This window comes from Heterodontus francisci, chromosome 25 (assembly GCF_036365525.1).
Source record: "Heterodontus francisci isolate sHetFra1 chromosome 25, sHetFra1.hap1, whole genome shotgun sequence".
Classification (NCBI taxonomy): Eukaryota; Metazoa; Chordata; class Chondrichthyes; order Heterodontiformes; family Heterodontidae; genus Heterodontus; species Heterodontus francisci.
Genome location: NC_090395.1, coordinates 45,851,773 through 45,866,510, shown reverse-complemented (window position 1 = coordinate 45,866,510; position 14,738 = coordinate 45,851,773). Strand labels below are relative to the sequence as shown.

The window sequence follows — 14,738 nt, the reverse complement described above, 5'->3', positions numbered from 1 at the left end:
AGTTCAAGAAGGCAGCTCACCACCACCTTCTCAAGGGCAATTAGGGATGGGCAATAAATGCTGACCTGGCCAGCGATGCCCACATCCCATGAATGAATAAAAAAAAAACATGCATCCTTGCACATGAAAAATGGTCACTTGGGCAAGATACTTGCAACATTTCTTAAACCACAGCATCTGCAGAACTACATCCACATTGCCTTTAGAAATGTATCCAAGCACTGTCAGCACCTTCAGACCAGCAAGGGGAAAATTGGAAAATAAATTTACTTTGTTTGAAACTAAAAGCTGTTCCAAGTGCTTAAGATATTCCCACATGCTGTGCAAGCAGTGAAAACTAATCTTCCCTTTCAGTCAATGAAGTACAACATCCCTCAGCATATTTAATCTGAGGCATGTGGAGCTCTCACATCAAACAGTTGGGCGAGACCAGACAAATTAATCATATTTCTACAAAGCATACAAATTATAATACCCAATATCTTCATTAATTATGTCTTAAATGGCCAACAGCTGGAATTCCAATTGCCTGTCTAGATATTAATGAGCTTTAGTCTGTAAGCTCGACTCCTTACACAAACAGTAGACTACTTTGCAAAGTGATGACCTGTGACACTTACAGATGGAAATATTTGTCTGCATATGTACTCACCTGAGAGATGCCAACAATTGTAACAAACGCTTTACATGCTAATTCCAAAATCATATAATTGAATTTGTCAGCTAGTTGTTAATACTTTGCAGAGAAATGTTCATTTTAGCAACTTCAGTGTGTTTTTGGAAAGTATTCCATGTTGGAAATTTTGTAATGCCCCACACAGTTATCCTGATTACAACAGATGACTGAAATTCCTTGAATGATTACTTTGAAATGCAAATGAAGTTTCTGTTATCCATTTATTTCAGCTCTATCTCAGTTTACACTGGGTGCAAACTAAAGCACTATCATAATTCCAGCACAGATAATCACACTTCAATAGAGGTCCCACCTGCTTCCCTAATAGTTAAAATGATTTTTCAAGTACACTTAACGCAGAACTCCTTCATCACTGACCTCACACTGTGGCTTGTTGTGGTGCAGCCAGCAGTATAACTTCAATCTGTTCGACCCATTGCACCCCATTGATACCAGCCTGGGAGCAACAACTTTCTTACTCTTCAAAACAAACTGAAAATATACCCATATTTCTTACAGTTTGACTGACAAAATGCCTCACATTGTGTTAAGTCCCCAAATACCCCAATTCTTCCAGTCAGGTAGTGCATCACATGCCCTGATAAGTGCCTCAACCAGAATAACATATTCTGCTAAGCCCCCAAGGTCCTACTGGCTCATCAGCCACAGCCAGAAGGTGTTACAGTTATGTATTATCCAGACCAGGGGTTATTAACAGGAGGTCCATGGCCGTCTGAGGGATCCACAGGTAGGTTTAAAGTGATCCACCAAAAATAAAATTCTAGCTGACACTGCCTTCATCCAGGATCACCTGCATGTTTGGAGTGTGGGCGGGTAGTGGTGGATGGACATTTATGCCCCTTAATGGGTCGATTAAGGCCACTGTGCAGACGGCAACTGGAATTTGCCTGTCGGCCATCGGGTCCCCGTTGAGGCTGAGTTCCGACTGATGAATGGGGGCGGCTTCCTGATGGCAGACTGGGGGTCAGCGCTCCATTTATCACGTTTAATCTCGTTACATGGCCGCAAGTGTGTTCTCTCTGTCTCCTACCTACATCAGTAGCTTCCACCTGTGATGGTGGGGCTGCCTATCTGTCATTGCTGGAGGGCTTCCTCCTGGATGGCGAGTACCCATCCTGGCCATTGATCGGCCTGCACTCGTCAAAAGTCATGTCAGGCTCTGACACAACATGGGGTCGGGACCCGGAAATGCACCCAACATTGGGGTCCTGACCCCAGAACAAAATTTCAGCCTGTGGAGACTGAATGAGTTTAGGAGCAGGCTCAGCTGTAGTGCCCCATCTTTAACAGGCTTCCGAAACTTTCAAGTTAAGACACACATAAATAATGGTCATTTGGCTGAGAGTCCAGCGGGGGCACATTTCCACCCAAGAAAATAATGAAACATTTTGTGGATATAGCCATATCTATTAGTTGACATAATTTCCAGGAATAGTTTTCACCTCTGGTTATGAAATCTCCCCACTTTTGCAATTGAAAATAATATAATTGTGCTTACACTTGACTCTAAATAAAGATGTATCCAAGCAGATATGCAGTGGGATAATTGCATAAATCCTTGATCGAAGTGTCGTGGCATTATAATGGAAGTTTACAAACTCTTGTTAATTGAAAGAACATCGGCAGGTAAAAGCAAAATGATGCTAATCAGTAAGACTGCAAATTACTTGAACGCTTAAACCCTCGCCACTCAGTGAAGGTACACCCATGCCAAGAAACACTAATAAGTCATTGAATGCCTCTCACAAGTGCTACGTAATCATTATGTACAATCACTTTATAAAATATATTTGTGAATGAATTTCCTTAAAAATATAATTTAAAAAGGTCAGCATGGTACCAAATTACACCTGGAGACAGCTGCATATTTCAGATGTGTAATCATGAACGTGTAAAGCACAGGGCCCTTGTTACTGTTTACCATGACTTTTTTTTAATCTAAATTAAAGTGCTAATTAAATAGGCACAAAATTTTGCAAATTATTATTGGCACAATATTAAAATTGTCTTCTATAAATAATCCTGAGCTAAGCATAACTTTTCTTGCCAAACTAGGTAAATATCAGAATTCAATTGTATCAGCACGAGGAAGCCATATCTGGCTCAATACATTTAATAAAATATCTTATCAAGAAAAAATCCCTTTTTTGAAGAGTTTTGTTCTCGAAACTAAAAATAGGTTTGTCCAATAACTAAGCTTAATATAATTTTCAAATTGGCTTCGAGTAAATGTTTGCAAGTTCTCCCTGTGACCGCGTGGGGTTCCGCCAGGTGCTCTGGTTTCCTGCCACAGCCAAAGACTTGCAGGTTGATAGGTAAATTGGCCATTGTAAATTACCCCTAGTGTAGGTAGGTGGTAGGAGAATAGTGGGGATATGGTAGGGAATCTGGGATTAATGTTTCTTTTGGGCCTCCTTATCTCGAGAGACAATGGATACGCGCCTGGAGGTGGTCAGTGGTTTGTGAAGCAGCGCCTGGAGTGGCTATAAAGGCCAATTCTGGAGTGACAGGCTCTTCCACAGGTGCTGCAGAGAAATTTGTTTGTTGGGGCTGTTGCACAGTTGGCTCTCCCCTTGCGCCTCTGTCTTTTTTCCTGCCAACTACTAAGTCTCTTCGACTCGCCACAATTTAGCCCTGTCTTTATGGCTGCCCGCCAGCTCTGGCGAATGCTGGCAACTGACTCCCACGACTTGTGATCAATGTCACACGATTTCATGTCGCGTTTGCAGACGTCTTTATAACGGAGACATGGACGGCCGGTGGGTCTGATACCAGTGGCGAGCTCGCTGTACAATGTGTCTTTGGGGATCCTGCCATCTTCCATGCGGCTCACATGGCCAAGCCATCTCAAGCGCCGCTGACTCAGTAGTGTGTATAAGCTGGGGGTGTTGGCCGCTTCAAGGACTTCTGTGTTGGAGATATAGTCCTGCCACCTGATGCCAAGTATTCTCCGAAGGCAGCGAAGATGGAATGAATTGAGACGTCGCTCTTGGCTGGCATACGTTGTCCAGGCCTCGCTGCCGTAGAGCAAGGTACTGAGGACACAGGCCTGATACACTCGGACTTTTGTGTTCCGTGTCAGTGCGCCATTTTCCCACACTCTCTTGGCCAGTCTGGACATAGCAGTGGAAGCCTTACCCATGCGCTTGTTGATTTCTGCATCTAGAGACAGGTTACTGGTGATAGTTGAGCCTAGGTAGGTGAACTCTTGAACCACTTCCAGAGCGTGGTCGCCAATATTGATGGATGGAGCATTTCTGACATCCTGCCCCATGATGTTCGTTTTCTTGAGGCTGATGGTTAGGCCAAATTCATTGCAGGCAGACGCAAACCTGTCGATGAGACTCTGCAGGCATTCTTCAGTGTGAGATGTTAAAGCAGCATCGTCAGCAAAGAGGAGTTCTCTGATGAGGACTTTCCGTACTTTGGACTTCGCTCTTAGACGGGCAAGGTTGAACAACCTGCCCCCTGATCTTGTGTGGAGGAAAATTCCTTCTTCAGAGGATTTGAACGCATGTGAAAGCAGCAGGGAGAAGAAAATCCCAAAAAGTGTGGGTGCGAGAACACAGCCCTGTTTCACACCACTCAGGATAGGAAAGGGCTCTGATGAGGAGCCACCATGTTGAATTGTGCCTTTCATATTGTCATGGAATGAGGTGATGATACTTAGTAGCTTTGGTGGACATCCGATCTTTTCTAGTAGTCTGAAGAGACCACGTCTGCTGACGAGGTCAAAGGCTTTGGTGAGATCAATGAAAGCAATGTAGAGGGGCATCTGTTGTTCACGGCATTTCTCCTGTATCTGACGAAGGGAGAACAGCATGTCAATAGTCGATCTCTCTGCACGAAAGCCACACTGTGCCTCAGGGTAGACGCGCTCGGCCAGCTTCTGGAGCCTGTTCAGAGCGACTCGAGCAAAGACTTTCCCCACTATGCTGAGCAGGGAGATTCCACGGTAGTTGTTGCAGGGATTAATGTAGGATTAGTATAAATGGGTGGTTGTTAGTCAGCACAGATTCGGTGGGCCGAAGGGCCTGTTTCAGTGCTGTACCTCTCTATGACTCTAAACTAATGTTACAAAGCTACATGGCTCATGAATGACCTAATTATACTCCACCATCCAAAAGAAAACTTTGCAGAAAAATATAAACTGATGAGACCTTAAATGTTCATTTACCATGAGCTCACAATTATGTATGTTATGCTGCCAGCAAGCTTCCTGCCAGTGTTTTAAATTTCCCAAACTTAACCAAATCTTCAGCAAAGCAACAGTGTGGAAGTTAACTTCTTCTCACATGCAAGTTGGGGAATTCATCAAATAACTGATGCAAAACTGATCTCATCTGCCTCTTATGTTATTAGTTTCAGAGCAGCCGTGGTGGATGAAGCATGTAATGAACACAAATGAAAATTCAACAGAGATGGTTATCATTTAAATATTTCGGAGTGTCTCTTGTCAACGCAGCCAGTGAAGGCACAAGCTCTGATGTCATCTGAGCACATCCACAAATTTGCCAGCGTGCCAGGATCAACTTGCACATGCGCACGCTGACATCAGCATGCACTGTGATGTCATCGTGTGCGCAATGTTCAACCGGGCAAGACGGAGCGAGTGAGCGAGCAGGGGGAACGGAGCGGCGAGGGGGCTGCGGGATGGGAGGGAGTGGGCGGGTGGGCAGGTAGCGAGAGAAGTGACGAGGCCAGCCAGGAGGGAACGGGGGAAGAAGCGCCAAGTCCAGCTGGGAGGGAGCGAGCAGGGGTAGAAGTGGCCATTGAGGGGGAGAGAGGGGTCGTGCTTTCTTGACTGACTTTCAGACTACAATGCCGCTGAGCGGAATTTGCCAATGCAGAGTTTATTCGCTTTTCTGTGTGTGATTGTACAGCGCCATCTTTATTACAGGCATCTGCCTCAGACATTGCTGACAGTGACGTTTCTGTCAATGACACTGCTTATGTGCATGTGCGAGTAGCACGCCATCTAGTGGTTGCGTTGTCAACAAACACATCCTAAATATTTTAACAACATTAACAGAAAATCATTGCATATAAAGTGAGCTTTAGGTCACCTGGTTCTTCATATAATAAATGTGGATAAACACCAAGGAGCCATAACAGTTAACAGTGTTTCAGTTAGTTTTATTTAGCTGTGCTATTTACCAGCTTTTTGCCCTTTTCATGTTACACAGCAGTCTTCCTAAAATATGACTGGATGGCACCTTCTTTAACTTCTAAGTGACTTGGCTATCAACACCATAAAACATTATCCCACTCTTTACAACCAATTTTTTTACATTGTATTGTTGACAAGTAGTTAGGTTTTACTGATCAAACTCATAATGCAGGGAAGTTCAGGGGATGAGTCATGATTTCCCTGCCATTATCCCATTGTTTACTAGGCTGTTAAGAATCTGTTTGCTTTGACATTTTCAGCGAGATTGCAAAGTTCGGTAGAAACTGGGGACACTTATCAACTGAAGGAGAGAATCACGAATGAAGTGGCCTAAGCAAGGGAATTGTTAATTGTATGAGAAAGATGGCCATGTGCAGCACATAATAATGACATAAAATATCAAAAGAGAATTCTTCCTGTAATTTTCTCCACTGATGACTTGCCAAATTGCTTTGAAGAATTTTCATTTTAGTGCACCAATAATTTGTTTACTTTATTTCTACTGATGATTAAGAACTTTATAACTTGGTTCTGCAAGTTATGGCCCTACCGTACAGTCCAGTCCAGTGATAGAGCTTATTTTAAAAACCATTCATTAACATTTTTGCCATTACTCAGAGACACAGGGTAGAAGGGCATTTATATTATGACACTATGATTCATCAATTTGTTCCATAATGCCAAAACTTTTTGCAATAATTTAAGCATTTCTCAGAGGATTTTAATTAAACTGTGGCGTATATAATTATCTACACTTCCTCCTCATGACAAACAAACTGCTTTTTGAATGATCTATGCAGACTTTTCAGGGGAGGGGTATTTTTGTGAGCGTTGAATATATTCCTAGATTGTATGGTAAACTTGAATTTAAAGGACAGCACTAGGGAAGATGCAGCAAAGTTCAGGGCTGATTTTAACCCCTCCTGCCCGGTGGGAATGATGAAGATGAGGGGAGTAAGGTGGCGAGGGGAGGTTCACGCCACATTACCGTTGCATTACCACCCTCCCCCCCCCCCCCCCCCATCATATTTACTTGTCTGTATTCAGGCACAGGAAGGCTGCCCACCAAGGAGAAGTGGGGGCCTGATTAAAATGTTAGAGTTGCATTCCGATGCCATGGGGAAGCATGTGCCATTTTAACCAAGGGCCTTACTGTGCTCACTAGTGAAAGTCCAAATACACTACATTCTCTGATTCCCCCTTATCTATCCTACCAGTTACATCCTCAAAAACCCTAACAGATTTGTCAAACATGACTTCCCTTTCATAAATCTGTGTAGACCTTCCTTAATCCTATTATGATTTTCTAAGTGCCCTGTTATCAAGTCCCTAATAATAGATTCCAGCATTTTGTCTGCTACTGATGTTCGGCTAACTGGCCTATAATTCCCGTTTCCTCTCATCCTCCTTATATGGCAGGGTTATGTTTGCTACTTTCCAATCCTTGGAACTGCTCTCTAGAATCTAGGGAATTCTAGAAGATCAGAACCAATGTATCCACGATCTCGGCATCTGCTTCTTCTAAAACCCGAGAATGCAAATCGTCAGATCCAACGGATTTGTCGCCACTTCATCCTCATAATTTTTTCAGTACTTATACTGATTTCTTTAAGTTCTTCATTCTTGCTAGACCCTTGATTCCCCATTATTTTTGCCCTGCTTTTGTATGTCTTCTCCCATGAAGATAGATAGAAAGTATTTGATTAATGTCGCTGCCATTTCCTTATTCCCCATTATAATTTCACCTGTCTCTGCCACTAATGGTCCCATATTTACTTTCACTAATCTCTTCCTATTTACGTACCCATAGATACATTTATAATCTGTGTCTGTCTCTTGCTAGTCTACTCTCATATTCTCTTTTTCCTTCCCTTATCAATTTCTTGGTCCTCCTTTGCTGAATTCTAAAATCCTCCCAATCCTCAGCCTTGCTATTCTTTTTGACAACATTATAAGCCTCTTCCTTTAATCTAATACTACCTTTAATTTCTCTTGTTAGCTATGGTTGGACCACCTTTTTGTAGAGTTTTGTGCCTTAAAGTAATGTATATTGGTTGTGAATTATGTGTTAATTCTTTAAATTCTAGCCATTGCTTGTCTACCATCATACCTTTTAAGGTAATTTTCCAATCTGCCTTAGCCAACTCATCCCTCATACCTACATAGTTTGCTTTGTTTAGATTTAAGACCCTAGTTTTGGACTTAACAAAATCACTTCCAAACTCAATATAAAATTTTGTCATATTATGGTCACTCTTCTGTAGAAGCCCCTTTATTACAAGGTTACTAATTAACCCTTTCTCATTGCACAATACTAGATCCAAAATAACCTGTTCCCTAGTTGGTTCCTTGACTTACTGATCTAGAAAACTATCTTGTATACACTTGTATTAAAGAAAGCTTTTAACTACTGAGAAATGGCAGTTGCTTCCTTTACTAAGTGAAAGGCTTTTGCTCACAGGACTTGTCCTGCGAATGTGCTTTTATCACTTTGGAGGTGATTTCCAATATTTTGGAGGTCATTCCTGCTTTATTGGAGTTTCTGTGCCTTTGATCTGCACTTCCCAGCTGTCAGCCTTCACAGAAGCACGGGAGCCACTTACTCAGCTTGACCTTGATCTCTGATGAGGAACAGGAGGAGTAGCAGGAGCACCAGCAGCTTTCTCCTCAACCAACTACAGCTCCATAGAACAGAGGGGATGAGCACAGAGTTCCAGCTCGCAGGAGGCAATATCCTCAACACAGGGATATAGAGACAGTGGATTAGCTTTCTAGACACAGGGCGGCGCAGTGGTTAGCACCACAGCCTCATAGCTCCAGCGACCCAGGTTCAATTCTGGGTCCTGCTTGTGTGGAGTTTGCAAGTTCTCCCGTTGTCTGCGTGGGTTTTCGCCGGGTGCTCTGGTTTCCTTCCCCAGCCAAAGACTTGCAGGTTGATAGGTAAATTGGCCATTATAAATTGCCCCTAGTATAGGTAGGTGGTAGGGGAATATAGGGACAGGTGGGGATGTGGTAAGGGTATGGGATTAGTATAAATGGGTGGTTGATGGTCGGCGCAGACTCAGTGGGCCGAAGGGCCTGTTTCAATGCCGTATCTCTAAATAGATAAAACATGACTGAGCATCAAAGTATCAGGATGATCAGAGTTTCTCATCAGGGGTTTGCTGACCCCTCCTGGAAGACCTCCTTCCAGGTGGACCAGGTGAGCACAAATTTCCTGTGGCAATCAAAGTCACCATGGCCCTTAATTTCTTCACTGGTTTCTCCTTCCAGGGATCTACTGGTGATATTTGTAGAATCTCACAATCTGCTGCCCTCAAGTGCATCTCCCAGATGACGGATACCATGTTTTCCAGGCCCGCAACTGACTTGCAAATTGCCACTGACGAGCCAGTCAGAATGAAAGGGCCCTCGGATTTGCTGCATTGACTGGATTCCCACAGGTACAGGGAGCCATAGATTGCACATATGTGCCAAAAAGCAGTATTTATCAACCAAAAATGATGCCACTCCATCTATGTCCACCTGGTGTGCAACCACCAGAAGGTATTCATGCATGTCCGTGCAAAATATCCTGGAAGCTGCCATGGTGCCGTCATCCTGCATCAGTCAAGTCTCCCACAGATATTCCCACCTCCAAACAGAGTCAGCGGATGACTCCTCGGAGACAAGGACTACCCTCTAAGGATGTGGCTAATGACACCTGTGAGGAGCGCTACCACTGATGCCACATGAGCACAAGAGTGGTCATTGAGCAAATCATGGGATGCTGAAGATACGATTCAGTTGCCGAGATAGATCCGGCCAGTATGCACCATCAAGGATTTCCAGAACGAAAGTGGTGTGCTGCACCTTGCACAGCATAGTGCTGCAGCGAGGACTGCAGCTGCAGGAGGACGAAGGTAAAGACCACTCCGCATCTTCAGAGGACAAGGCGGAGGAGCTAGAAGTGCAGGACAAGGAGGAGGAGGAGGAGCCTAATGTGGTGAGGGCACTCGTAACCACACACTTAGCTGCCAGGGTTGCCCAGCACAGAGTGATTCAGGCACACTTCTACTAATCTGAGGCAATGCAGCCATCTGGCAACCAATTCTGAACGCACTGTGCCCTCCCCACCCCCCACCCCCCCATCACATCCCCAGCACAAAGTTGTCCCACAATCAACAATACATCCCTATCGGAGACACCCATTACCTGTCTTTAACTCTTGTCATACCATTTTTCACAAAGTGGAAGGCTACTTGGCAGGCGACAAGCAAAAACGGGTAGGATGGGACAATGGAACTTTGAAAAAAGTTTATGGTTGGTAAACATTGAACAGAACAGTGACAATGCAACACAGTGTTAAACACTCAAATGAATACCCTTGTGCAACTACAAACCATTTCTCTTCCTTTTCCTCTTACTCCTATGTGGTGTAACCCATGTAACTTCAGCAGAGCTGGAGTCAGGCTGTTTGTTTCCCTGCTCTGACAGTGCAAATGCCTGTGGTGGACACCCTCGGGGTTTTAAGCTCATGTGGGCAACACCAAAGACTGCTCCCCCAGCAGCTGTGCAGGGGGAGACTTGGTCATCGGGGCAGGAAGCAGCATGAGGGTTTCTGACTGAAGGGAGGGGCAAAGGGGGAGGAGTGGGAACACTTTGAGCAGAATCCCCATTTTCATATCACCTTTCTTCATCTACTCTCTCATGGCCCACCCGCACTTCCCTGCTAGCCAAGAGTTCAGTGAGGTACTGAACTGCCAAGGCAAGACTTTCCTCCATCCTGTTTAAGGTGACAGACTGAATGTGCAGGTCAGCATGTTCTCAGTTGCCTGCTGTGTCTGATGCTCCATGTAGACGGCCACCCTTTCTGTGATTGTGGACATCAGTGCGACTGCCTAAGACATCATGGAACTCATGCTAGAGACAGACTCCACCAATCTCTCCAATCATGCACAGTGCATCTGAAAAGGCTGACACAATCTCACATTTTCTATTGCTGCTCCAGGATAGTCCTCTCCACTGACGACCCTAAGGCTCAGCATTTGCATCCAGCTGAGAAGAACTTGGAGGGTCCTGCACCCTCTGACAGACAGTCTCCTCTGCTGATCCTGTTTCCACTGCTTGCTCCTGTTCATTTATGATGTGTGCTTCACCATGATGTAATAACCCAACCACGTCTCTTGGTGAGCCTGCCGAGATGCGTGTATCCGAGTTGTGGAGAGTGCCCATGAGTCGTGTGATGGTGCTTCCTTAGAATGCGTGACCTCCTCTAAGCAGTCTTGCTCCTCCTCTGGCACTAACTCCTGAAGGATCCCTGCAGGACCTGTGGGAGATGAAAGACATGAATTAGAATTGAGAAGATTCTAAGTCATCATTGTGCAGTTCATCATATTTCAGTGACTGTTGACATCAAGTCAACATGAGTGACTGTTGTGTGTCATGTAGCTGTGTTATATTTCATTCTTTCAACCATGTAGCTGGGAGACACCCATCTCTCCATGGCCAATGGCCAGATATTCCAAGACCCATTTTATCCCATTACTTCCTCCTCCACAGATCTCAATGTGGTGATGACTGGATGGCCACTTCTGATTCTCTGGCTCTTCCTGATATTCTGTGCTCTCTTCTTCTACAAGGAGAGAAAAAAGAGACTAATGAGTGTGAGCATTGAAATGTTTTAAGAAGATGTTGAGGGTCACTGTAAGAGTTGGATGTTAACATTGTAATAAGATGAGTGCTGGCTGATCAGATGGGGATATGAGGAGGTGCCTCAACATAGAGAGATGGGTTCACCAAAAACTTTTGTTAGTCTGAGGAGTGATGTGGAGGAGAAGGCTGACAGAGGGTTTGTAGTTGAATATGCCATGCCTCTCACCTTCCCTGCCCTAATCAGGTCATTGAAGCTGTTGCAGCACTGTATCCAGGAACTAGGCACCACACTCCTGCTACTGACCTCCTCAGCAACCTCCAGCCACACCTGCTTGTTCTCTGTGCAAAATAATCTTACAACATGCAGCATGATGTCCCGGGATGCATCTCAGAACCCTGGTGAAGGCTTTCCATGTTGGCACTGCATCTGTCAAAATGCTGGCTTTGTTTTGACAGTTCTGGAATGCTTCCATTCAGACTCTCGTCAGGATCCCTTTAAGTAGTGGAGCTGAAGCAGATTGTTGTGGCTTGTCATCATGTCCACCCTTTCTAATTGGTCGCAAAACCTGAAAGTCAGATACAAATGTTGTGGTTGCGTTAATAAGCCACTGACTAATGTGTTGCTGAAACTTCTGGATTCCCGACACACTGCAGACCTCCCCCACTGGGTCAACCCTCTGGATCAGGGAAATAGCATTTACACCTTTAGCTAAACACACAGATCCCAAAAAATATTTATGTGTTCAACTACAGATGGAGCACTCAACGAAAAAAAAATAGTCTGCGTCACTGTGCCTTAACTTGACAAGAATCTCACTCTCCAGTTTCATTGATCTCTGAAATTGATGCTTATATCAGAAAAGTGGCTGTTAAACCATTTCAGAAATATGAAACTCCCATGATGGTAGGTTCTGGTCACAGTTCCAGTGCTAAATGGGTAGATACTTCTCTCTGTGGAAAACTCATGGAAGAACGTGAGCTGCAGTTTAACCCAAAAATCGTGTTATTCACATGCAAAATAAACAAAGCTTGATTGTATACCTGTAGTTGTGCAAATGTTCAATTTGCACTGTATGATTGTAAAAAAAACACAATTATTTTTAGGCTCATTTTCTTATTTTTACCCTTTCACTCATTTTCTAATGTGATTCACAGGCAAAAATTATCCTAGCCAAGTAACCATGTTCATGTGTGAGTGTATATCATTATTCTAATTATTTTAAGCTGTTTACTGCTCTACTCAAGCATTTTACCTGTTGTCCCCATTTGTGCACTTCAAAGTGCAATAATGTTTGGAGTTTAGAAGGGGACATGAAATGGGAGAGACAAAGAAGTTGGACTGAGGTGTATAGAATATGATGCAGGCTTTCTATTTTGTGCGTACATGCATATGTGTTGCTACTCAAGAACAGCAGCTGATTTGCTTAGTTGAAATCAGGCAGCTGAACAAAGATGTTCAGGAAGAGCACACCACATGACAACAAGTTGTTAGTTAGGGGAATGTAGCTTGGGAAGGGCACCAGTCCATACATAGAATTACAGAAAACCATGCAGCACAGAAACAGGCCATTTGGCACAACAGGTATTAATGCTCCACATGAGACTTCTCTCTCCGCTTCATCTAATCCTATCAGCATAACCGTATTTTCCTTTCTCCCTTGTGTTCATTTTGCTTCCCCTTAAATACAATAATGGAGTGACGAAAAACATTACAGTCTGCTTCTGCTAATGCAGCATGTTATGTTTGCACTTAAGATGAAAATACAAAAATTTGATTTCAAGTAAAATAAATAATCCAATTTAACCAACAAAATCAATACCCTATAATTGGGTGATGTGAATGAGAAAATATCTTTACGTCAGCTTTGAGAAACATACTACTTTATAGATTTGGTAGCTCGCCATACAGTAATAAACCACTGGTTGTCATATCCTAATCTTGTCTGGAGCTTCAATCAGAACAATATGAAAAATAAGTCAGAATATTATGGCAAACTAATCACCTTCCCAATTATGTGCAGCCCCGTCAAAGGTCTTTGCCTCATGATTCTATCTGAAGATCTATTTCAAGTGTGGATTACTCATAGGGTCAGCTTGGCTGGCGCATATATTAGTATCTCATTCCATTTTCTCAAGGCAGAATAGAGATGGGTGAGATGAATGTATTTGCAAATGGTCTGCACTTTATCAAATGATTCATAAAATATTCAGAGGGAAACTTCTATTTGCATTGCACTAATGGGATGCAATTGCATTTTTAGTTGTGATTGATCACTTGACAATACACCTGAGAATTTTTGATTCCTATTTATTTTACATTTGTGATGGGCACAATTATGTTCTCATTAATTAATATCATTTCTAGTATCAAAACAGTCATTAAAGATACTGTATTTCAGCTTTGTCCCAGGTTCAGATTCAACATAGACAGGGTTAATTGAAAATACAAACTCACTCCCAGAGGAGAGAGCAAACAAACCAATTTCTTGCTTTTAAAGCCTTCTCCCAAGAGCATGCAGGTCTACAGCATGAAACTATGATTCATTTGTTATTGCCAGCTCTGAGACGTATGCATTGAAATTGTGGAAAAGGGGATGTCGGTTTGTACTGGACTGGATGCACGTGCATGCCCATAAACTATTTCATTCTGTTAATATGCGGAGCTTTTTATATACAGAGAGCAAATTTTGTAGGCCTCCCATCATACCATGCATCTGCCTCATGAATGAGTCAAAGGTCTTTGCCTCATGATTCTATCTGAAGATCTATTTCAAGGGTGGATTACTCATTATCTGAAGCAATTCTTCCTGACTTAAGACTTAAATTTGTCTTTTGCCAATTTGAACCTATTCCTCTTTGTCCTACCTAAAGTTAGCCTTTGGATTTCCCTTTTCTGTACCATAAGGTCCTCTCTCATCTTATCTTAAGGCTGTGGAGCCTCTGTTTCTCCACTCTTCACTTGTAGCTCAATCCTGTGACATCGATCATTAGTATCATGACACTTCTTGTCCAGGGCTTGAATGTGTCCCTTGTATCTTGGTCAGCAAAAGTGAACAATGTACTCCAGGTGGATATGTTATGCCCACTAACACCCTCATGTTTAGCCAGCTCTACACCATTTGTAGAATATGCATATCACCCATTTTTACAAGCACTACCTTACTACTTACGTATATTACACTTTATATCGCATTGTTCTGTCTACTTATAGATTTTATTTATTTTCTTTGCTGAGTC

The 14,738-nt window shown here is 43.3% G+C and overlaps 1 protein-coding gene across 1 annotated transcript in view; it reads left to right on the top strand.

Moving 5' to 3' along the window:
* Nucleotides 1–14,738, top strand: part of LOC137383855 (metabotropic glutamate receptor 4-like) — a 1,236,760-nt gene that overhangs the window by 421,391 nt on the left and 800,631 nt on the right. The window lies entirely within an intron of this gene.